Source organism: Gorilla gorilla, chromosome 16 (genome assembly GCF_029281585.2).
Source record: "Gorilla gorilla gorilla isolate KB3781 chromosome 16, NHGRI_mGorGor1-v2.1_pri, whole genome shotgun sequence".
Taxonomy (NCBI): Eukaryota; Metazoa; Chordata; class Mammalia; order Primates; family Hominidae; genus Gorilla; species Gorilla gorilla.
The window spans coordinates 67,034,178-67,059,052 of NC_073240.2; the positions used below are offsets into that span (position 1 = coordinate 67,034,178).

The following is a 24,875-nucleotide window of genomic DNA, read 5'->3' on the forward strand; positions in this document are numbered from 1 at the left end:
CCTGTGGTGTGGACTTCCTTCAGCACCTCTCTGTTCACACTGGCTGTTCAGTTGTTTCCCCCCCCCCCCCACAATTCCTTAAGAACACACTGCATAGTTACTGTCAAATGAAACACAGTCCCATTAGCAGGAGAAGCAATCTCTCTTTCAGTCTTTTAATGAAGAAGGCATGTTTTTTTGGACAATGACCACCCAGGCCATGGAAGTTTCATGAGGGGCTCTTGGAGTGGATGACACCTTTTCAATTATAACACTGCTATAATAAACCCCCACAGAGCCACCAGGCATGAAGTCTACATCCAATACATGACACCTATTTATTCCCTAATTATATTGCAATATATTCTCTCTGTGTATGTGCTGATGAAGATAAAATATTCTTTTAATTCTATGGCCTCTTGGAGGGGGAGGGGGAGGGGATGTACATAGCAAGTCTTATGAGCTCCTAGAGCTAAATCACAGCCTTCGTTCCAGGCTTCCCCATCTTATAATCTCAAAAAATCATTCACTTTCCCTTGTTCTACCACATTGATTCTCAAAGTGTCCAAGTGTGGTCTCCAGAACTAGAGAATCAGCATCACCAAGGAACTTGTTTAGAAATGCAAATTGCTGGACCTACTCCAGACCCATTGAATCAGAAACTTGGGAGTGTGGCCCAGTAACCTGTGTTTTCACAAGCCCTCCACACTGAAATCTCAGAATCACTAGTCTGCAAGGAAGAAATGCTTTACTAGGAAGAAAAGAGCAGCATTTTAAATTGAATCCTGTATCAGGGAACACCCGCATTCTATACAGGCTGGGCCCCTCTTACTGCACAGCTGTCCCAATCTACAGATTCAGGGCTCCATTTACTCATCTGTACAATGGGGCTCCAGAGCACACCAAACAGCTGTGGATGCTGGAATTTAAGAGGGACATGGTTACCTGGCACCAGTCTCTATGGATACCCAGCAAGATCATAGTTGCCAGCACTCACCAGCTCCCTTCCTGGCAGGAGCTCTGCACAGCAGTTCTCCAATGCTGCATCTAAGGTCACCACTGCAGCTGCCTTTGGGTTACCCCTGGCAACCAGGAGCTGGGGTCATGGAAGCCCACAGAATCTCCAAATCTCACAGCCAACAGCGTCAAATCTTTCACCTTGGAGCCTTGAACCACTAGAGGGGAGGTTCAGAATTCTCTATTATATTGTCCCATTTCAGGACTTCTTCAGACATTGTTGTGTATTTGCCTCTGTTCTACGACTAGACTTTAAGCCTATGGAGGAGAGAGCCTAGAATGTCAGCATCACAAGGTATGGGACTCTTCCTGTCTGATTCATTGCTGTATCCCAAGGGCCTAGTCCAGTGCCTGGCACAAAGAAGGAGCTCAATAACTATTTGCTGACTACGTGTTCCTGCCTTTCATAAGTTCGGAACACTGAAGCAGCTAGAAGTTATGGTTGGGAAGAGGCAAAAGGGCTGGGTGCGGTGGCTCAGCCTGTAATCCCAGCACTTTGGGAGGCCAAGGCAGGCAGATCACTTGAGGTCAGGAGTTTGAGACCAGCCTGGCCAACATGGCAAATCCCCATCTCTACTAAAAATACAAAAATTAGCCTGGCATGGTGGCCCACACCTGTAGTCCCAGCTACTTGGGAGGCTGAGGCAGGAGAATCACTTGAACCCAGAAGGCGGAGGTTGCCGTGAGCCAAGATCATGCCACTGTACTCCAGCCTGAGTGAGAAAGTGAGACTCCGTCTCAAAAAAAAAAAGAATGAAAAAAAAAGAGAGAAGGGGAAAAATAATGAGAATGATTGAAACCCCTGGGAATGATGAGAAAGGAGAAAAGAAGCAAACGCCAGAATACTGCCCATCTGACCCCATCACCCTTGGCTCATGGGGAACTGACTTGCCAGCCAATTGCTCACCCTAAGTCTAGGCCTAGAACCTGGGGTCAGGTTCTGAGCTTGAGCTCTGAGCAACTGGCTCTTCTAGCTTCCCTAGTGATTCTCACACAAAGGCCCAGTGCTCATTGGCCCTGACAGTGCTGTGCTTTGACCAGCCGCTTAACCAGCTTTCCTGCCTCCTTCTTAGGACTCAAGCCCTGTATCCTGACAACACTCCTTCCCCAACTGGAAACCTACCCGAGGATCAGCTCCTAATCTTGCCTTCTCCAGGGACTATCCCTAATCCAGCCCCTCCCGAAGTGATTTCACCTGAGAATGCCTACATGCACTCACTTCCTTGACTACAAAACAATGGCTCCTCTTTCCCTATGGGTTGCACCTGATGGGGCTGAGCCCTGTGTGTGGGCTCCATTTACCCCCAGAGCTCGGTGCAGGGACAGAACAGGTATGCAACAAACTGTCACATGAGTGATTTATCCTGGGAGATGCTCCCAGCACAGCACCTAACCCGAAAATCCAGAGACAGGTCCTCTGCCTCTAACCTCACACACACCCAGCCCTCGAGCCTGTCAAGGATGTGCAGTGGCCTGACTGGGAACACTTGCCCTGTGCGAAGAAAGCAGTAAAGTTAGTGTGGAATACTAGAAAACGCCCTGACCCGGAAGTCAGGAGACTTGGTTTATCTACTCTTCCTACCATATAGCAGCTCTAAGCAAGTCCTTTCACTTCTCTGGACCTCAGTTTGCTGATCTGTGAGCGGGAGGAAGTGGCGAGATTGCAGTCCTAGACCTCGAATTTCTAGCGGCTTAAACAAAATGTGAGCAACGCAGAGAGCTGGTGCATGGTGTGCACCAGGAAAATCCGCCGGAGGAGCAGAGGATGCTCAACGTCCGCTCAACGCCCTCGGGGCACCCCGCCCAGTCTGCAGGGAGTGACGGCAGAGGGACCCTCTCCGGAAAGCCTCGAGCTTTTGGTACCTCTAAACCCCCTAAACCTCTCAAGAGAATCTCCCGACAGCACTCCAACAAAGAGAGCTGCTGGGCCGGGGCTCCGCTGGCTCCGAGAAGCCGCAGAGGTCGGCGAATCCGGCCTCTCCGACTCTGGGAACGAGTGGGACTGAGCCCACGGCAGGCTCCGATTGCCCCAGCCGGCCGCCGCGAGCCGCATCCCCCGCCCCCCACCCCCCACCGGCCGGGGTTTTAACCCTTGTTTCCCCGGCAGAGCGCCGGAGGGGCGCTGGTTGCCGGGGCGCGAGGACCCCAGCCCAAGGGAGCCGAGATGGCCAGGAGCCCAAACCATCCCAAAGGCCTCCTCCAACCCGTCGCAGGCCCTGTCCTCTCGGCTCTTGGAGGGATGGAGAGTGGGCGATCCTGAAGCGGAGCCACTTTGAAATATTTTTCCGGAGAACATGACCACCCGGGAGACAGTCACACTGGCCTCGCAGCGCGGGCTGCGGGGCACGGATCCCGCGACGCGGCTGCCGCGGGATGGAGCCCGCGAGTCCAGGTCCGGGAGAAGCCGCCCGGGCTCGGGGGCTCTGGGCACTGCCACGCCGAGGCTCGGCGCTCCCGGGCTCAGGACAGGTGACGGCTGCATCCCACTCAGGGACCTTGACGCCCTCGAGGAACGATTCTGCCTATTTTTAAGTAGTATTTTTTCTAACAAATTAGGAAAATAAACCAAGTCCAGGAGGAAGGCGGCTGCGCTCGGCAGCTCCAAGGAGCCACAACCACCACCCATTTCCCCACCTCCAACACTACTGCCCACGGCTGGGCGAGAAGTTGGGAACTTCGGGACCACGCTCCAGGCGCGCGCAGAGAGTGACTTGCTTCTCCTTTAACTTTGGGAGCCAGGGTCGCAGTCTAGGGCAGGAGGATCGTCCTGGGAGCCAACCAACAAGGCCGTCCAGGTCCTGGACTTCCCGGAATAGAGTAACGGCTATGGGATGGGAAAGAAATAGGGGGATACACGTTCCGCCTCGCTTCTCCCGAAAGCAAAAGCGTGCATGGCACTTGCTGGGGCTTGGCGGCCGCGGGGCGCATCGCCGGCCGCCGCCGAAAACCTGCTGCGTCCCCGCAGGCTCTGCTTCCCGACCGCGGCGGGGAAGGCGCCGGTGCAGTGAGTGCAGCCGGTGCAGTGAGAGCAGCCGGTGCACCCGGGGCGGCTTGAGAGCGGAGTCCCCAGACTCAAGGGGGAGGACGGACGCCCTCCCCGGGACACCCGCGCCGCGCCACTGCTCTCGGGTCTTCCCCCGCACGTGGAGGCGCCGCGGACGCTGCATCCCGACTGCGGCCGGAGGGCTGCGGCTGCCCACATTGAGGCGCCCTACATCCTGCCGGACCCCCTGGCGCTCCTGCAAGCCCCGGCATCCACCTACTCCCGGAGCCAAACTCGGCTTCGGCAGCCGGGACCCGGGCAGGGCGGCCGGGGGTCCGCGGAGCTGGTGGAAAGTTAGTCGCGGGGCTGCAAAGTCCCCTCCCCAGGGCCAGAACCCCCACCCCCGCGTCCCCTGGTGCCCCCGGCGTCCGAGACTCCGCGTCCTCGCGGTCCCCACTCAGCCACCTACCTGCTCCCGCGGCCGGCCCAGGGATCGGCCGGCCAGTCGCGCGGTCCTGTCCTCCAGAGCCCGAGCCTAGCCAGAGCGCCAGGCAGGAGCGGGGGGCCGCGAGCAGCCGGGAGCCGGGCGGCGGGCAGCGGGCACCAGGAGCGACTGAGCGAGCGAGCGAGCGGGCGGCTGGAGCCGCGGCGGCTGCTGCCGAGCCAGCCCCCACCCGCTTCGTCCCTCGGCCCCTCCCTCTCCTTCCCTCCCAGCCTTCCTCCTCCCGGCTCGCAGCTCCCTCCCTCCGCTCTCCCGCACACCCCGCTCATTTTTTTCCTCTTTCTCTCTGTTTGGTCCTTTCAGATCCTGCTGTTACGCGCGCGCTCGTTCTTTCTTTTTCCTGTCTTCAGTGTCTCTCTTCAGCTTGCCTTTGGATTCTCCTTTTTCTCCCATTCATCCTTTTCCAGCATCTCACCTCCCTCCTCCCCACTTTCGTTCTTTTGGTCATTTTTCTTGCTCCCTCTTTTCTCTATTTTCTATTTTCTCCTCCTGCTAACCTTCTCGCGCATCTACTCCCCTTTCTCTTCCCTACTCCCCCTTTCCCTCCTGGGGGAGTGGAGCGGCCTGCGCGCCTCTTCCTCTATACTCTCGATGGGAGATCCCGGGGATGGGGGTGGGGGTCTGGGGGTTAAAGGGAGCCAGGGGCACCCCCAGGCCGTGCTCCTAACAGGCCGAAGGCCGAGAGGGAGGGGCAGGGCCAGAGACAGGGACTCAAGACAGGGGCTCGAGAAACGTCCCGGCCGCGAAAAGGGCAAGAAAAGCAAAGAACTCAAAATGTTAAGACCCAAGTCGGGCTGAGCCGTGACTGGTGAGATGAGGAAACTGAGACCCAAAGAGAAGAGGGCAATGAACTTGCCTTGCCGAGGTCTACTCCAGGCAAGGTCGAGACCCCCACCGCTCCTCGCAGCCTGGGACTGGGCTCCTGCGCTGATGCGGGAAGTGCGAGGGCGCCTGAGGCCGGTCAGCTCGTTCCCGTCCCTTTGCCTGCCTCTGCGCCCAAGTCCCGGGGGCCATGGGGAGGAAGCCTTCCTCCTCTGCTACAGCACCTGGGGCCGCCTGGCTGCCCCACGACACTCCTAGTGAGGCCAAGCCAGATGGGGGTAAAGACCTGGCTCTTAAGAGTGATGCAGGGAACCCCCTTTCCTCCACCTCCTACCCCTCTCCAGGAAATGTGGGCTGACTCCTGCTTACACCGGAGTGGCGGCAGGGTACTTTGCTCGTGGGGTTTGCCCTTTTTTGTCCTTGAACTAAAACTGGAGCGGAAAGGCCCAGGGTTGGAAAGGTGGTCATACACACCTGGGGAGATGAATTTTTGCGAATAAAGTAGGCCTAATGCCCGAGACTGGGAGCTGTGTGTCCGTCCGTGTGTCTGAGCACCTAGCCCACCCGGGCCATTCTGGGTCTGATGGAGCAAGTCCCTCCCCTAGAAGCTTTTCCTGGCACTTCTTCGTTTCAGCCCAGTGGAGTCGGGAGGAGAGACGTGGGGTCTCCGTTCCCATGGAGTCCACGCTGCGGCCCGACACCACCAGGATTCTCATAGTTCCACCCCTAATTTCTGGGGCCAGAAATTTCTGTGGTACACAACCAGAAGCAGAACCAGAAGTACAACCAGAAGCAGAACCTCTGCTCAGCCCCTGGGTAAAAATCTACTTTGGGGTGCTAGCAAAACTCTGCACAAATATTCTATTCATTCCTCGCTTGGGGATATCAAATCAAGTCAATAAAGCCCGGCCTGGGCCTCTGTGGTTCACACCACAAAGCCAGAAGAAGCATCTGCTCAAGGCTGAGACTCGGGTGGGGCACGTGGAGTGCTCACCCTCAGAGTCTGCAACTGAGGGTGAGCACCTCCTTAAATTCTCCCCTCAGAGCCTCCCTGCCTCACCCTAGTCCCAACTGCAGGCAAATCTGAGGGCTGCTGTTCACCAGCTGTCTGGCCTTGGTCCATGGCCGCCCCCATGCTGGCATTATTTCCCCACCTGACTATGAAGAGGCTGAATTCGATGTTCTCTAAGATTTTCTCCAGCTCTGAGGTACCACAGTTTGTGGGTATCATAGATGCCAAATTTGTATGCCTGCTCCACCACTTACTAACTGTGACACTGGGCAGTCACTTAACCTGTTTCCCTATCAGTAAAATGGGAATGATCATAGTACTGTGAGCTGTGTGAGGATTAAACCACATAATGCACCAAAGCACAATTCCTGACACAGAGTAGCACTTGACTACTGTGAGCAATTAATACTGCACAAGGTAGGGTTTGGCATATCTTTCCTTCATCTTCACCTTCCCATTTTCATTATGAGTTGTGATCCCCACCGTGCCCCACAACCCTCCCTCTACGTGGTAGCCATCCACTTATAAGTCTCAGACTTCAGTTCTGATAGGTTTGGGAAGGTAGACAGGTCTTCCCATCTCATCCCATCTCGATGACCAATAAATAGGAAGCAACTCTCGCTCCCTCCTCTTATACACTCACACCTGCCAGGCTTGAATTGTGTGTCTGAGGATTACTGGCCCCCTCCACGCTGGGCTGGGGATTGCCTGGTTTTCTGCTACACTCTAAAAAGCCATACCAATCTATAGAGCTGCACCTTCCCTACCCAGATGGCAAGGCTCCAAGGACACATGTCCCAACAGAGCCAGAAACACTTTTAGCAAGCATCTCTGAGGTTGGCTGGGGGTCACATTAGAGCGCATGGTCCATCATTCATTTGTCAGTCTCTGAGTGCCTACTTACAGGAGGCGCCACTCTGCACAGCCCACTGCCATATCCACCTTCAACTAGCTGCAACAAGTTCATTTTGGAAGCTATGCCATCTAAAGCCAGGCTACTCACTGAAGGGCATATTTGAGATAAAAATCCACTATTCTGTGCTATAAACCCTGCTATCAAAAAGTTTGCATACCTGGTTGATGCTGCCAGAAAAAAAAAAAAAAACAAGCTTATACTCTGGAGTCGGAAGACAGTAAAAAAAAAAAAAAAAAAAAAAAAAAAAAAAAAAAAAGGAGCAGAAGCAGAGTAGGGAACCTGGAAGAGGAAGCCTGACTTCAAATCCTTGGCTCTGTCACATGTTAGCTATATGACCACAAGCAAGTGCAATTGCACCCTCTGCACACTTTGGCCTGGACAGGGGTGAAAAGTAAGGAAGCTAAAACTCCGGCGCCTAAGGTGAGAGGATCTCCTCCTCTTAGAAATAAATTATCTGAAGTCTAGGACACTGGAGAGAGGATCCAAGGCTCAGACCACAATGGTCTTTCCTTCAATCAAGTGTGCAGGCAGGGAATTCTCTTTGTTTTCCTTCTCTCTCCCTCCATTCCTTGAGGGGAGATCGCCTTTCCCTCTCTATCTTCCTGCAGAACTCTGACTCAAAGCCCCAAGCAGGAATACCCACAAAGCAAACCCAGGGATGACTGGAATTTGTTGAATGAATGAACGATTTCGGAACTTGTGGGGTCTTTTAAAACTTCAAGTGGAACACAATATGTCAGAGTGCTTGGGAGGGCAGAATGTCTCCCTCCCCACCAGACTCTAACACATTTGGGGTCAATACCACGTCTTATTTACCTTTATATCTGATACAAAGCCCAGCATAGGGCCTTGCCTTGCTAAAAGAATAAGTAAAATATCTACAATTTATTAATAAGATACACACATGATATCGTTTAAACTTCGTGACAATTCTGTATAGTAGGCATTATTATTTCCCTTTTACGGAGGAAAGACTGAGGGCCAAAAAAAAGTAATTTGCCCTAGGCCACATAGCCAGTAAATGACAGAACCTGAATTTGAACTCAAGCTTGTTCTAAGCTCTTTTCTCGATGCTGTAGTGTCTTGCAGTATGGGACTGGGACTTGGGTAAGGCAACCTAGGGAGGTATTCACTCTCAGGACCTGAATGCACATACACAAACCTGAAAGTAACCTTTGAAAAATGCCCCCAAAGAATTATAGAGAATTTTGGGATCCATGTGGTCCTAGCCATCAATGAGGTGCAGAAAAGAAACCATTGCACAACTGCATTACATCCACTGATAGAACATACACTGATACAATATACGCCAGACACATCTGCAAATATACCCACACACAATAATCCTGCCTGATACACAAATTACTGGGAGATGACAACCCAACACACCTACACACACACCAACACACCCCAAACATCCCCCTGCACACACAAATAAAACACAATTCCTGCACTCTTAAAAACGGGCGGGAGGCAGAGGATCAGAATAAGACACAGTGGCATGACTCTTTTCACAAGCTTTTTATGAACCCACAACCACCAATCGAAGTCTTGATTAACTTGGTTGTATTTATTAAATCGTGTTCAATATTTAATAACTTTGAATATGGATTGAATATTTAATGAGACTGGTGGAGATCTATTTGTGTATAAACGTCAGAAGTGCCAATTGCTTTGAATTGAGAATTGAGTCTGTGACTCATTCTCAGTAGCTGGTACTGGAGAGCTCTCCATTCTACATTTTCATGGATTTATTTAAATTATAGGTTATCATCATGACATTATTACACCATTACTTATTATGATGCTCCACTATTATAACATTATTAGGCTGTCCCAGAAAATGTGGCATTTAAATACTGAATTTCCTTGCATCCAGTAAAACCTGGATTGGGGTCTCTTGGTCTCCTTCCTCCATGTTTACTAGGAAAAGGGGCCAAATATGACACTGTGAAATGCATGCTGTCTTAAGCCCTCAATCCTCCCACAGGCACAAGATGATCTGGAAGCAATTTCTGTGTTATACTTTGTCCAAGACTAATTTGTCCAAAAGAAGTAACTCTACTTTGTGGACTGAAGACAAGCAACATGAATTTCTGAAACTTCTTTTACAGAAATATGAGAATCGGATGCAAAATGCAATTTTCAGAGGCATCATGGGGATTCGTGAAAGTCCTTGGAAGATTTGAGATTCAGGAACTCAATGAATAAATTTAACTATCCATAAGTGTGGATTTTACACAAGGTACAGTTATATATTAATGATGTTCTCTGGCTAATAAGTAATTACAAAATGTAGTTTGTTAGGGGTCAAAGTGAAATCATTGGAAATAGCCCTTGTGCCACAGCAGGCTGTTGCCTGGCAGGATATAAACTGCTTACTCACAAGAGTAATGCATTCTCCATCAAATAACTCTCATCACTGACATACCTTTGTCATATTCTGATTTGCTCTGATTTGGGGTCCAAAGCAAATGTAAATAAATGCTACCAAAAGAAGAATAATTATATCACCACCAGTAGGTGGAGAGTAGCCTTCTGACTGAAATCAATGTAATCATACTTCTTGGATACTGTTTTATATATATGTAAATATATATTTATATATATTTATACACACAGGGTGTGTGTGTGTGTGTGTGTGTGTGTGTGTGTATACATATATATATATATATACAGGGTCTCACTTTGTTGCCAAGGCTGGAATGCAGTGGTGTAATCATGGCTCAATGCAGCCTCAAACTCCTGGGCTCAAGTGATGCCTCTGCCTCAGCCTCCTCAGTAGCTGAAACCACAGGTGTGGCTACCATGCCTGGCTAATTTTTTTTTGTTTTGTTTTGTTTTTTTTGGTAGAGACAGGGTCTCACAATGTTGCCCAGGCTGGTCTCAAACTTCTGGCCTCAAGCAATTCTCCCACCTCAGCCTCCCAAAGTGCTAGGATTAAAGGCCTGAGCCACTGTGCTCAGCCACTGTTTTCATTTTATTTGCAACAAATGATTAGAAAAATTTGCACCTCTAAACACTTTTCTTTCTTCTCCTCACCTTCAATACTCGACCAACTTTTAAATTAAATTCTACCTGATACCACACCAGTTTACTTGCCCATTCTGAATCCTCCATAGTGTTCTGGGCTTCCTGATTTTTTTTTTTTTTTTGAGACAGAGTTCGCTCTGTTGCCCTGGCTGGAGTGCAATGGCACGATCTCGGCTCACCGCAACATCTGCCTCCTGAGTTCAAGAGATTCTCCTGCCTCAGCCTCCCAAGTAGCTGGAATTACAGGCATGCACCACCACGCCCGGCTAATTTCGTATTTTTAGTAGAGACAAGGTTTCTCCATGTTAGTCAAGCTGGTCTCAAACTCCTGACCTCAGGTGATCCACCCGCCCTGGCCTCCCAAAATGCTGGGATTACAGGCATGAGCCACCGCGCCTAGCCGTGCTTCATGATCTTATTTATGCTGTTCTCAGAGCCTTAATGACTTTCCCATCCTCTTTTAAGCTTGGCAAACTCGTCTTACCCTTTAAAATTCTGCTCATCGCTAAGGCCTTCCTTGGTGCCTTTACCCTACCTGTTTACCTACCCTGATTGGCACTTTTCTCACTGTAGTTTGATTATATGTTTACAGGTCTACCTGCTCACATTGTATGGTGAATACCATAGTCATTTCAATATCTCCAGTGTCTTGCATAGTGCCTGGCCTAATGGTGGGTGGATGCATGGATGAATGAATGGATGATGGATGGATGGACGGACTTGGAAATAAAAACATACGGGTTTTATTATACTTGCGGCTCTTTATCCTTTGACTTGGGTTGAGCGGGGTGTTGGAGTAGGAGCGATCTTATTTTCCAGGAAGCTCATAATGCCATTCATTCTTAGACTCAAGTCAAAGCTCAGAGGGATTAGCTACTCCTTTGTTTTACAGAAAAAGTCATCCCCCTCATGGTTTCCCAATAACATATGTTTTCATTCAACAAACATTTATGAAGTTCTTACTATGTGCCAGGCTCCCTGCTCACTACCTTGACCCACAACCCAAATCACTAAATCAACCCAGGTGGATTTCTAGTAGCAGGCAGCATCCAGGAAAAACTTCTTCTCTCCAGCACTGTCGGCAGGTTCCTCGCAGAAACCAACAGACTTTGGGGGAAGCAGAAGAATCTCCTCCTCAAGAGGGGGTCTGGAACTCTGGCTGAATGGTAGCTTGACTTGGCAAATTCTTAGCTTTATATAAGCACCTCAAATCCTTTGTGGAAGTAGGTAGGGTATCAACACAATTCTCACACATTAAGCAAAATGTCCTCCTCTTCTTCAGCTTCCTCTGCTACCACTCCCTTCTCTACATTTTTCCTCCAGCAATGCTGAAAGAGGCTTGTGGGCCCTGTGCCCACTAGAACACAAGCTCCATGAGGAAGGGACTTTGCTTTGTTTGCCATTATACATCCAGCATCTAGAACTACACCTGGATATAATAGGCCATCAGTGAGTATTGGATAAGTTAATGAATGATATGTCATATTTTCGTCTTTGCTAGTGATGTCTTCTGTGCTTGGGATGACCTGTTTCTTCACACTAACTGTTACTCATCCAGCAAGACTAAGTCAGGCATATTCTCTCCTAGATAATCCTCCCTGAAGCCCCCGGGTTGGACCATACACCCTTCCTCTGGGTTTCCTGGCACCATGTGCACAGGCCTCTCTTTGCACTAACCACAATGTACTGCATTTATCTGTTATGTGTCTGCTCCCCATTCCAGACTTTGAGCATCATGAAGACAGGAACCATATGCTATTCATCGTCATACCCTCAGCTCCTTGGCAAGGTATCTGGAACACAGAGAGCACTCTATAAAGATTTGTCAAGCTGTACTGAACAACCCCAAGCGGATGCAGATTGGGTCATACCAAATGTGATTGCTGATTCATGTGGTCATTTGGCAAATATTGATTGAGTGCCTATGATGTGCCAAGCACTAGTCTTAGCCAACGCTAAGCCAAATACACAAAAATAATGATAAAGTGAGTGCTTGTCAATTAGATACAACCCAGGTATTTTACCAGGCTAGTTAATTGATGTGTTGAGTCAATATGAAGACTGTTTTAAACTTCAGCTTTTGCTATAATATTATTTAAGCCTAGACAGGAAATTCAGCGTTCCAATAACTCAATGCTCTCTCTTTCCTGGGCTTCAGTGTCCACACCTACATGATGGACATATACTGTAGTCTCCCATGAGATATTTTGATATATGTTTATACAGGATCCTCTGAAATTCCTTGCACATTTTTAAATCTTAAGAATTTGCCTAGAAACACTTTACAAATTGCATTAAGTATTTCAAGGCTTAGAAAACACCATTGCACAAAATGCCTTTGTATTTAAGATCTCATGATAAATAAAGTCCATGTATTTATCTCATGATAAATAAAGTCCAATCAGCTTTCGATTCAGTTGAAATTCAATGTGCCTTTAAAAGCCATGTATTGATTTATTTGATCATACCCATGACCTATGTTACATTTAAGAAACTTTTATTGAGCCCTTTTATTGTATCATGCATTGTAGTAGGCACTTAAGAAAACAAAAATTAATAAGATGTGATCTTGACCTTTAAAGAGCTCCAAGTTTGTTGGGGGAGACTGAAACACAGCTGACCTACTGTAACATGTGAGACTGAGAGATGTTGCAACCCAGGTATACACAAGATGCTATGACAGCATAGAAGACCAACACGTTCATTTTGTCTGCAAAGGTATCAGGGAATGTTTGATAAAAGTGGTGACACCTGAGCCAAGCCTAAATAAATGAGTAGAATTTGGCACAGTGAAAAGAAAGGACTAGAGAGAGGGGAGTGACATGGCACAGTGATAGGAGGCACATGGCACACTCGAGGGATACGTGCCATGGGCAGCTAGAGCAAAATGTAACTGCCGGGAAAGAGAGAGGAAAAGGTTGGAAAGGTGAGCTGGGCTCTGATGGAGGAAGATATTGATAGATAACAAGGTAGAATTTTATTCTGGAGATAATGGGGAATATTATTAAAGCTTAAAAGTTTTTAAATTGGCCAGGCACTGCAGCTCACACCTGTAATCCCAGCACTTTGAGGGGCCAAAGCAGGTGGATCATGAGGTCAAGAGATCGAGACCATCCTGGCCAACATGGTGAAATCCCGTCTCTACTAAAAATACAAAAAATTAGCCAGGCGTGGTGGTGGGCACCTGTAGTCCCAGCTACTGGGAGGCTGAGGCAGGAGAATCGCTTGAACCTAGGAGGCAGAGGTTGCAGTGAGCCGAGATCATGCCACTGCACTCCAGCCAGGCAACATAACGAGACTCCATCTCAAAAAAAAAAAGAGAAAAAGTTTTTAAATTATATGATGCCTTTATGCATCTATTATATAAAAAGACATATATTATAATACTCTGTCACACACAAAAAAATGAATAAACACCAATACTATCTGATATGGTTTGGCTGTGTCCCTGCCCAAATCTCATCTTGAATTCTCACATGTTGTGGGAGGGACCCAGTGGGAGGTAACTGAATCATGGGGGCAGGTCTTTCCCATGCTGTTCTCCTGATAGTGAATAAGTCTCATGAGATCTAATGGCTTTATAAAGCAGAGCTTCCCTGCACAAGCTCTCTCTCTTTGCCTGCTGCCATCCATGTAAGACATGACTTGCTACTCCTTGACTTCTGCCATGATTGTGAGGCCTCCCCAGCCAGGTGGATCTGTAAGTCCAATTAAACCCCTTTCTTTTGTAAATTGCCCAGTCTTGGGTATGTCTTTATCAGCAGCATGAAACCAGACTAATACACTATTTGTCTTTTATGAAATGAAATATCTACTCTGTACCAGGCAGGTGCCTTGCTAAGATAGGAATTGTTGCATTTTATCTTCACGAAAACCCTGAGATGTGTCATGATGCCCATTTTAGAGATGAGGTAATGGAGGCTAAGAGTAGTTAAATCTCTCAGCTACTCTGTAGTGGACCTGGAACTTGAAATGTGTCTGACTCCAAAGTCCGTGATCTTAACTTTTAGGCTATGGCAGCAGCTTGTACAAACAATAAACAGATTCACGAATTAGAGGTTTACATAAAATTATTTTTAGCCTCAGGACATATCAAAAGCCTTTAAATGTTTACACTCTTAAACCCAGTAATGACAATTCTGAGAACAAATCTTACAGAAATAATCGGAAATTCACCCAAAGATTCATGTATAAAGATGATTATTGCAATGCTATTTATGACAGAGAAAAGTTGAAAGCAACCTAAGTACCCAACATTAGGAAAGGGTCCCTTATAAAATGGTGTATTATTTAATCATTAACATTTTGATTGCATGGGATAGAATTATATAATCTCAATCTGTAAAGAAAAAATGCACAGTAAAGAAAATGAAAAAGAAACATTTCACAATGTAATTAGCAGTGGCCTCTGGGAGAAGATAGAGGTGATTTTTTTCTCCTATGCATTCCAAATTTTCTACGCTTGAACACCTCATTCTTGAAATCAGGAAAAGATACAGTTAAAAAAAATCCATTCTGTGTCTTGATTACAGTCATGTCAGTTGGGTCAGCCTGGATTGTCAGCAGGATGAGAAACGTAAGAGCAAAATCACCTCCCTGGCCCTTGATCCTACGATGTCTGGAGATCAAAATATTGACCAAGCTGGCACCCTGTCAGTGACACCCAAGGGTCCAAACTCAAATCATTTCACTTATTCATAGTCGCTCATGTATTCAAACAAAGCAAAATAATTCATCTTACTTTATTTTCTTTATACTGAAAAGTTGCAGAACTTCATTTTAAAATCAGAAATATACATTGCAATTTTCTTGCAATTTGTTAAATTAACACATTTGTTAAATATTATGTTTGTTCTTAGCATGACTGTTAATTATTCAGGGGAGGTGGAGGGATGGAAAACAAAGAACAAATCCAGAACTTTGGGGCCCAACCCGGGACACCGACTGTCTGGTTAAGTGCTGAAACTCCCTGTCAGACTGTGGGGCTTTCTCCGAGGAATTAGAGTTAGGCTAATAACCCAATTTGGAATAATTTAAAGCTCTTTTTAGGGAAGTTTTTGACTCAATTGGGCTCATTATGCATAGGTTTAATGCGTAACAATTTGTTCGTGAAAGCTAACATTATTGTTGGCAATAAAGATAGGAAGCGGAAATAAGCTTCCAATATGTAAAGCAGATTTATTTCTCATTTCATATGGACTTGTTCCGGGTCTCTGCGTGTGAATCACACTGTGCTCCCTGCAATAAGATGCTGTCCATGCAGTTGGTTATGATAAATGGCCTGTAATTGTGAATCTGATATTGGTTTTCAATATTGAATTTATCATTCTGTCCTCTTAACAGCTATTAAATACTTTTAAGAATTTATCCATTTGCCTGATCCACCTGTGATTTTTCAATATGTAAAATTTATTGGTTTCCTAGTTTTTTGGGATTTTAACGGCCGACAGCATCATTAATAACGCTGAGTAATGGAGCTGACCTCTTTCAAACCTCGTTCCCTTCCACTACTCCAGAACATCAAAATTGAATCAAAATGGATGTGATGTGGGAACCCAGAAAGAAAACGGCGGCGGTGGGGTGCCTGACTCGAAATGCGGCTGGTGCAGGCCAAGCCACACACTGTCTGCTTCGACTCTTCACCTCTAATCCCCGGGCAGAGGGAGCCAGGCCTGGGCTGCCTGGGCCTTCCCAGCCTCCGCCTCCTCCTCCCATTGGATGAGCCAGCTCAGCAGCCTTCCTCGCCTTCAGCTGCCTCAGTTTCTTCAGTATTGGGTGATTGATGGAAATAATAATGCCGCTTGCCTGGCTCCCTCACGGACAGCGCTTTGTGAATTAATGAAAGCGCACAGACTGTACACGCAGAAAGCCCCCTCCCAGACAGCTGCATCGCTGCCCTGGAATTCTCATGAGCTTGACAGGGAGGGATCCTTGCCCTTCACCGTGAGGACAGTGCAACCAGAGGCTGAAACAAATTAGGCCCTGTGGCCTGGCGCCGTGGCTCATTCCTGTAATCCTAACTCTTTGGGAGGCCTATGCAGGAGAATCGCTTGAGGACCAGTCTGGGCAACACAGTGAAACCCCTTCTCTACTAAAGATACAAAAATTAGCCCAGCGTTATGCTGCAGTGCCTGTGGCCTCACCTACTTGGGAGGCTAAGGTGGGAGGATCACCTGAGCCTGGAAGGTGGAGACTAAAGTGTGCGGTGATCACACCACTGCACTCCACCCTGGGTGACAGAGCCAGACCCCGTCTCAAAAAAAAAAAAAAAAAAAAAAAATCAGGCTGTGTGGAATAACAGCAGAGTAGGACTTCCCCTGACCCCTGGTTCCATATGTTAGGACCACCCATGTATGTTGCCCCCTGAACTGCAAGAAGCTAGCTCAGGGTCAGAGCATTGGGTTATGCCTTTGCTGGTTTTTTGTTTTTGTTTTTGTTTTGTTTTGTTTTTTGAGACAGAGTCTTGCTCTGTCACCCAGGCTGGAGTGCAGTGGGGAAATCTTGGTTCACTGTAAGCTTAAACTCCTGGGCTCAAGCAATCCTCTGGCCTCACTCAGCCTTGCAAGAAGCTGGGACTACAGGTGTGTGTCACCATACCAGCCTAATTTTTTTATTTTTTGTTGCCCAGGCTGGTCTTGAACTCCTGGCCTCAAGCAATCCTCCCATCTCAGCCTCCCAAAGAGTGAGGATTACAAGTTTGAGCCACGGTGACTGGCCTTTTGTTTTTGTTAAACCCAGCCTACAAGGCTACATCTCATGGCTCCTGTAGTACTCACTGTGTTAATGGGACACAGGCACACAGACCTACAGAACTGAGTTCTCAAGGTCAGAGAACATGTTGACCGCCAGCCACGGGGGTTCCCTCAGCTCGAGGCCCAGAAGGGCATGAAGCCAGAGAGCTGTGCACACATGCAGAAGGACAAAGAGCCTCAGGGCAGTTGGGGGAGTGGGCAGAAGCTTCCCTGAGGGGGGATCTAGCTGAGTTTCCTGGTCACCCTTCTCAGGGTGACTCCATGATAAGCGACCCCTGCTGCCTCCAACCTATGGATAATTAAAAATTAGGCCGGGCCTGGTGGCTCACGCCTGTAATCCCAGCACTTTGGGAGGCCGAGGCGGGCGGATCATCTGATGTCAGGAGTTTGAGACCAGCCCGGTCAACATGGTGAAACCCCGTCTCTACTAAAAAATACAAAAAAATTAGCCGGGTGTGGTGGCAGGCGCCTGTAATACCAACCACTCGGGAGGCTGAGGCATGAGAATCGCTTGAACCCGGGAGGCGGAGGTTGCAGTAAGCCGAGATCGCACCATTGCACTCCAGCCTGGGGGACAAGAATGAGACTTCATCTCAAAAAAAGAAAAAAAGAAAATTAACCACCTCCCCTGAAGCCTAATTTCATATTCTTGGGGCAGCATAACTGACTTCCAGTCCAACGGAAATCTATTTCCTTGGAAGTTTTGTCTATTCAAGGATTATGGGCTAAGTTCAAATCTATCAGAAAAAAAAAACAAAACAGGAGCTGTCAATAGAGTCACTGACAGGTGAAAAATTTCCAAAGGGCTCCTGAGACAAGAGGAGACGTGATTTCTACCAAAAGCCACAGGGCCACCTGGTTCCAGACCTAGTCTAGGAGGCAATAACAGATAAGGCGCTCAGTTCAGACCAAAAGCCAAGTCCCCAAGCTCCCTCTGCAATGCTCCTTCTGCAGCGCTCCTTCTGCCATACCATGACACGATTTACAAACTGCTAGAAAGGAAGATATGCCTTCCCCAAATCCCAGACATTTCAGAACCTTCTGTAGACTCAGCTTTTACTACCAAGGTCTCTCGTATACTTTTTGTGTCAATGGCTAACAGCAAAAGGTAATTTTAATCTGACAAATGTTTATTGAGTACCTATGAGTGCCTATGTGCTTGGTGAACTGGGTGAACTCCTATGGGGACACACACACAAAAACAAATAAAATACATTCTCTGCCATCAGGCAGGCTTGATAATGGCACTGCACTTAACAATCAATTATGAAACATTTACTGCACGCCTGGCACTGTGCTGGATGCTGCAAAGGACACAAGGAAAAGAATCATGCTCAGTCGCTTCCCAAGGAGCTTACCTTATTGGAGAGAAAAGATCTTCATATACCAACCATGACGACTCATAATGAAATGTTTAGATATGTGGTGGAGGCAGTGAGTACAAAAGAATCGGAAAGGATCAGTGTAGGCTCCAAATAATCAAGGTAAACCTTATGGAGTTGGAGGTAATGGAAAAGGATCATGAGAGAAGGATGGGTGGGGACAGTGAGGATAGGACAGGTGTGTGTGTGTGTGTGTGTGTGTGTGTGTGTGTGTTGTCAGGAATTATTATCTTTATCATTCAGCCTTCAAATATCTGCCCACCCTTTCAGGTACTCACTCACACATATCCTACAAAAGAAAGGGTCAACAAACATTAATGGAGAACCTGCCTCATGCCAGGAGGCATTTTGCACTTAACATCCATTACCATATGCACCCTTCCCAACCACCCTGCCAAGTAGACATCATGTCCCTCTTTTATAGAAGAGGATCCCAGAGTTCAAAGGGTATGTCATTTGCCCAAGACTGCTTCACCAGCAATTGGCCAAGCTGGGACTCAAACCAAGGTCTTGGCCTCCAATGCTCATATTTTTTACCATTGAATCACATGGACTCTAGGAAGAAGTGGCAGTACCCCAAGAACACAATGCTGGACCAGAATCTAAAAGGAAAAGGAGGAGGAAGGGAAATGGCATATAATGACTGTCAGGCCAGGTGCTATGGTGGGCAAGAAAGAGCAACCAGTAGTAGACCATTCACCTTTGGAGACAGCCACTACTGCATTCCCTTGGGACATTTCCTGGAGCTGCCATCCCAATTTTGACTTCCCACCATGATGGCTGCTACTTATGGCAAAACACCAGTCCTCTAGAGGATATAGGGCTCTCTCCTGCAGGAGCTGGAGTCCTCTCTGAGGCTTATTATCCTTCATCCAGAGCAAGGCAAGCTTAGTTAGGTTTGGTGCCCAGACCTGGGCCATCTCAGAGCTATGTTATCTTCCAAAGTATGGGAGGGAAAAACCCTCACTGAATCAGAAAATACATCTTTTCAGTACTTCAATGGGTCCTGTTTTAAGCCAAAATCAGTGTAATTAAATAAGAAAATAAGACCAAGTATACCCCCCACTGTCATTAATTATAAGCAAGAGGAGACGGAAGAAACTGGTATAGTTTATTTAAAAGGTGCAATCCTGAAGTGAGACAAAAAAAAAAAAAGAAGAAAAGAGAGAAAGAATAATTAAAATGAAGGTATCATTATTGTTTCTTTAAAGGATCTCGTTGGACAGAGGGGTCTGATTGACAGACAAGACACATGAGGTTCTCAGAGTGACTGTTCTGAAGATGAATATGCAGGAAGCCCTGGCCTCTAGGACCTCTTGCCTACCTCCCACAGCCTTTCTAAGCAACCGGGAGAGTAGGAAAAATACCCAGGGGCAGAGTCTGCTGGACAAGGACCCTGCCCCTGGGCATGTTAATGTCAATCATAAGAAATGCTTAAGTCTCTGAAGCTCTCTTGGCATACAGGGGGTGAAGCTACTATATTTCTATTATCATCGTTATGGCTGCTATTATTAACATTTATCCAGTACCAACATTTTACTTAGCACAGCACAAAGTGTAAAGGAAGATGCAGCATCTGCTTTGAAAATAAACATCTAGGCTCCCCCACAGATTTGTGCCCCAGCAGAGGAACCAGCCTTTAGCCACTCAGGGACACTCCACAGCCCCACCTCCACCTCCACCTCCAACACTATGTCTCCATTTTCCTTGGGCTACTACTTCAGGTCTTCTGGAATCTGTTCAGTGTTCCAAGGCCCTGGCTGGGTTGCATGGCCCTCTGTGGCCAAAGTCAGGGTTCAAAGAACCAGGCAGAGAGCAGAAACAGACATGAACAACCAGGACTCTGAGACAGAGCTAGAGCAGGCAGGGTGCATGGCGAAAGAAAGCACCGTGCTTTCTCACGACTCACGTGTGAGTCAAACTAAATGCTTCACTTAATGTCACCACTCTACTGCTCCAGTCGCCTTGTTTTTCTTATCACCTCATCATGCAACCTCACACTTTACGAATCCTCTCATACACTTTAAAACTCAAGATCCACACCATAGTAAATTTTATCTGTACAAGTCTTTGGAACACGAAAGCATTGACAAGTGTCCATGGCCATCTAAGAAATGTACAAATATTATATATACACATCAGTTCCTCAAGCAAAAGTCCCACTTCCCACTGCCAAAAGTTATTTTTTACAGCAGCTCTGCAAGATGAGTGAAGGCGTATATTTCACCAGAGTGAGCCACTTTTTATAGAGTGGGGGAGAAAAAAGAAGCCCAAACGCTTTTATTGCTTTCTAACCAACAGGATTTCTGGATGCAAATGAATGAATCACCTCTGTGACGATTGGCTGCCTGAGTTTCCTTGTCACACTTGGAGCAGGCTCGGTGGATGTGACTTGTATCCTCATGAGTCCAAGGCAAGATAAAGGACTGACATTGCTACCAGTGAGTTATGAGATTTGTCTTTATCAGTGAAAATAAGGTCATAACGCAGCCCAGCCATCGCCTATTATATGTGGGTTCCATCTACTTTTCTGTATAATGTGATCCACTGTGCAAGGTGATTTGGAGAAGCCCAGTGAATAAATTAGGCATTTTTAAAAGCTGCGTTAAGTCTTTAAGGCCACCAGGGTAGCTTTTAATGCATTGCTGCCATTCTTCAATAGACACTGGTCTTCTTTTGACTTGCATTTTGATGACGGTCTGGTGAAAAAAGTAGCTGGGAAGATTCTCCTAAGCATATTTAAAATTAAAGGCTGGACACGGTGGCTCACACCTGTAATCCCAGCACTTTGGGAGGCGGAAGCAGGCAGATCACTTGAAGCCAGACCAGCTGGCCAACATGGTGAAACTTCACCTTGACTAAAAATACAAAAATTAGCTGGGTGCAGTGGAGCACACCTGTAATCCCAGCTACTCAGGAGGCTGAGACAGGAGAACTGATTGAACCCGGGAAGCAGAGGTTGCAGTGAGCTGAGATCACACCACTGCACTCCAGCCTGGGCGACACAGCGAGACCCTGTCTCAAAAAAAAATCAAAATAAAATAAAATTAGAGAAAAAAAGTAATATGGTGACCCACAGCTGGATCCCAAATAGAAAGCTAACCAATCATGGGATTGAGTTCCTGGCAGCTATTTCTTAAGAGAATGCATAACAAAATCATTCATTCATCCCTCACCTGTTAATTGTGATTTAAAAAATAATAAGATCGGCTGGGCACGGTGGCTCACACCTGTAATCCCAGCACTTTGGGAGGCCTAGGTGGGCAGATCACTTGAGGTCAGGAGTTCAAGACCAGCCTGGCCAACATGGTGAAACCCCGTCTCCACTAAAAGTACAAAAATTAGTTGGGCATGGTGGCGCATGCCTGTAGTTACAGCTACTTTGGAGGCTGAGGCAGGAGAATTGCTTGAACCCGGGAGGCGGAGGTTGCAAAGATCTGAGATCACCCCACTGCACTCCAGCAAGGGTGACAGCGAGAGTCTGTCTCAAAAAATAATAGGAAGAAGAAGAAGAAGAAGAGGAGGAGGACGAGAAGGAGGAAGAGGAAGAGGAAGAAGAAGAAGAGGAAGAAGAAGAGGAAGAAGAAAATTCAGCATTAGCTTAGTTTATGGAGTGATTTCTCCATGTGAGGCACTGTGTGGACCTCTGAAGTCTCAGTTCTTCCAAAAGCTTGAGAGGGGTCAACATGCTTTACATTATGGGAGTTCTTTAAGAGGAGAAGAATGATGAGGAAATTCATAGGTGTTTTCTGAAACACTGCACAAGTTGACACTAAATCTCATGAAAAATGATGCTTTTGATGTGCAGGATTTAAAAAGATAAAAATAAAAGATTCTGAAAGTGGTTTCTCCTCCACACAGCCTTTGGTCTGGAATTTGCACATTTGGTTTTCCTGTAGCTACTTCTGCAAAAACAAGTGCACCTACTCACTGTCACAACACAGTAGGCTAAATTTTCTCAACAAATATATGCTTTGTTCTCTTCCACAGTAACAACAAAGCTTTGAGAGTCAGCAGAGGGCAGGGGAAACACAGAAAGAACACAGACACGGGGCTTGATCTTCAAGGAGTTCAAATACGATTCACTGAATAAATAATTACTGAGCATCTACTCTTTACTCAGCTAACCGTTCTTTTCAGACACAAGCAAATTCATGGGGAAAAACAACTGAGAGCCTTTTCCCCCCCAATATACAAAGAATCTAACCCATTCATTCATTCAACATGTGTTTATTGAAAACCTAATACAGTATGTGCCAGGCATTGTTCCAAGCCCTTGGGGGAATGTAAACAGAATAAAGTTCCTGCCCTCATGGATCTTACACCCAATGTGGGAGACAGACAATAAACAAACACATACATAACACATGCATATCTTACACATAATATACATTTATAATGAGAAGCACATAATAATAATATAATAATAATATAATATAATTCTGGATCCCAACTGCCTCGGTTCAAACCCCACCTTTGTCAATTACTAGCTGTTGAACTTTAGAGAACTTATTTAACGTTTGATGTCTATTTTTCTTATCTGTAAAATGGGGATAATAATAATAATACCTAATCCACAGAGCTGCTGTTAAGATAGTTATGTCAGGTCAGGCGTGGTGGCTCATGCCTGTAATCCCAGCACTTTGGCAGGCTGAGGCGGGTGGGATCACTTGAGGACAGGAGTTCGAAATCAGCCTGGCCAACATGGTGAAGTCCCATCCCTACTAAAACTACAAAATTTAGCTGGGCGTGGTGGCACACACCTGTAATACCAGCTACTTGAGAGGCTGAGGCAGGAGAATCACTTGAACCTGGAAGGTGGAGGTTGCAGTGAGCCGAGATCGCGCCATTGCACTCCAGCGTGGGCGACAGAGCAAGACTCCATCTCAAATAAAAAAGAAAAAAAAAGATAATTATGTCAATATATGTAAAGTGTTTAGAACCAAAGCAGGCACATAGTTAGTACTATTATGTGTGTGTGTGATTAATATAAATTCTCCACTTATCAGGTAGAGATAAGGGAATGAATTAAAAATGAAGGGGCCTGGCACAGTGGCTCACACTTATTATCCCAGGACTTTGGGAGGCTGAGGTGGGAGGATCGTTTGAGTCCAGGGACTCGAGACCAGCCTGCACAACATAGGAAGACCCCATCTCTACCAAAAAAAAAAAACCTAACCAGGTGTGGCACTACTTGGGAGGCTGGGGTGGGAGGATTTCTTGAGGCCGGGAGGTCGAGGCTGCACTCCATGATTGTGCCACTGCACTCCAGCCTAGGGCAACAGCACAAGACCCTGGATCCAAAAAAATTAAAATAAATTTTAAAACAAAGAGGGACATAGAGGGGCCAGGTGCGGTGGCTCACGCCTGTAATCCCAGCACTTTGGGAGGCCAAGGTGGGCAGATCACAAGGTCAGGAGTTTGAGACCAGCCTGGCCAATATGGGGAAACCCCGTCTCTAATAAAAATACAAAAATTAGCCAGGCGTGGTGGTGCACCCTACAGTCCCAGCTACTCAGGAGGCTGAGGCAGGAGAATCTCTTGAACCTGGGAGGCACAAGTTGCAGTGAGCCGAGATAGCGCCACTGTACTCCAGCCTGGGCGACAGAGCAAGACTCTGTCTCAAAAAAATAAAAATAAAAATAAAAGAAGGACATAGAGATGATAGGGGGTGCTATTTAGATTGAGTGGTTAGGGAAGGCCTCTCTGAAGGAGACGACATTTGAGCAGAGAGGCCTGAATGAAGTGAGGGCGCAAGACATGTTAATAACCAGAGAAAAGCATTTTTGGCAAAGGGAATAACAAGTGCAAAATCGTTGAGGCAGGGTCATGCTTGGGGTGACAAGGAACAGCAAGATGCTAAAAATGGCTCAAGCAGAGGGAGGGGGAAGAATGGCAGGAAATGAAATTGATGAGGTAGCTATGGGCCTGGTTATATGAGGCCTCGCAGGCCGTAAGAAGGGATCTTGGATGTTGTTCTAAGAGGAATGAAAAGTCAGTGGAGTGTTCTGAGCAAGGGAGTGACAAAATGTATGTTTTAAAGTCTTCTGCATATGGTGGTTCCTTAAAAAATTGAAAATAGAATTACAATATAATCCAGCAATTTTACTTCTGGGTATATACCTAAGAAAATTGAAAGCTGAGTCTTGAAGAGATATGTGTGTATACCCATGTTCTCAACAGCATTACTCACAATAGCCAAAAGGTGGAAACCACCCAAGTGTCAATCGACAGATGCATGAATAAACAAGATGTGGTCTATCCATACAACGGACTATTATTTATTTATTTATTTTTATTTACTTATTTCTTTATTTTTTTTGAGACGAAGTCTCGCCCTGTTGCCCAGGCTGGAGTGCAATGGCATGATCTCGGCTCACTGCAAGCTCCGCCTCCCGGGCTCACGCCATTCTCCTGCCTCAGCCTCCCAAGTAGCTGGGACGAGCCACCATGCCCGGCTAATTTTTTGCATTTTTA

At 46.9% G+C, this 24,875-nt stretch overlaps 1 protein-coding gene across 5 annotated transcripts in view; it reads right to left on the bottom strand.

Annotated features, from left to right (window-relative positions):
* Nucleotides 1-23,733, bottom strand: part of MEGF11 (multiple EGF like domains 11) — a 389,675-nt gene extending 365,942 nt beyond the window's left edge. The window contains exon 1 of one of the 5 annotated variants that reach the window (XM_063698633.1): nucleotides 23,162-23,733. The gene's annotated coding sequence lies outside the window, so the exon portion shown is untranslated. Of the gene's footprint in view, nucleotides 1-4,448; nucleotides 4,792-23,161 lie in introns of those variants that run through there. The other 4 variants (XM_055362651.2, XM_055362646.2, XM_055362654.2 and 1 more) reach the window with 4 other exon arrangements.
* Between the last annotated feature and the right edge of the window lie 1,142 nt (nucleotides 23,734-24,875).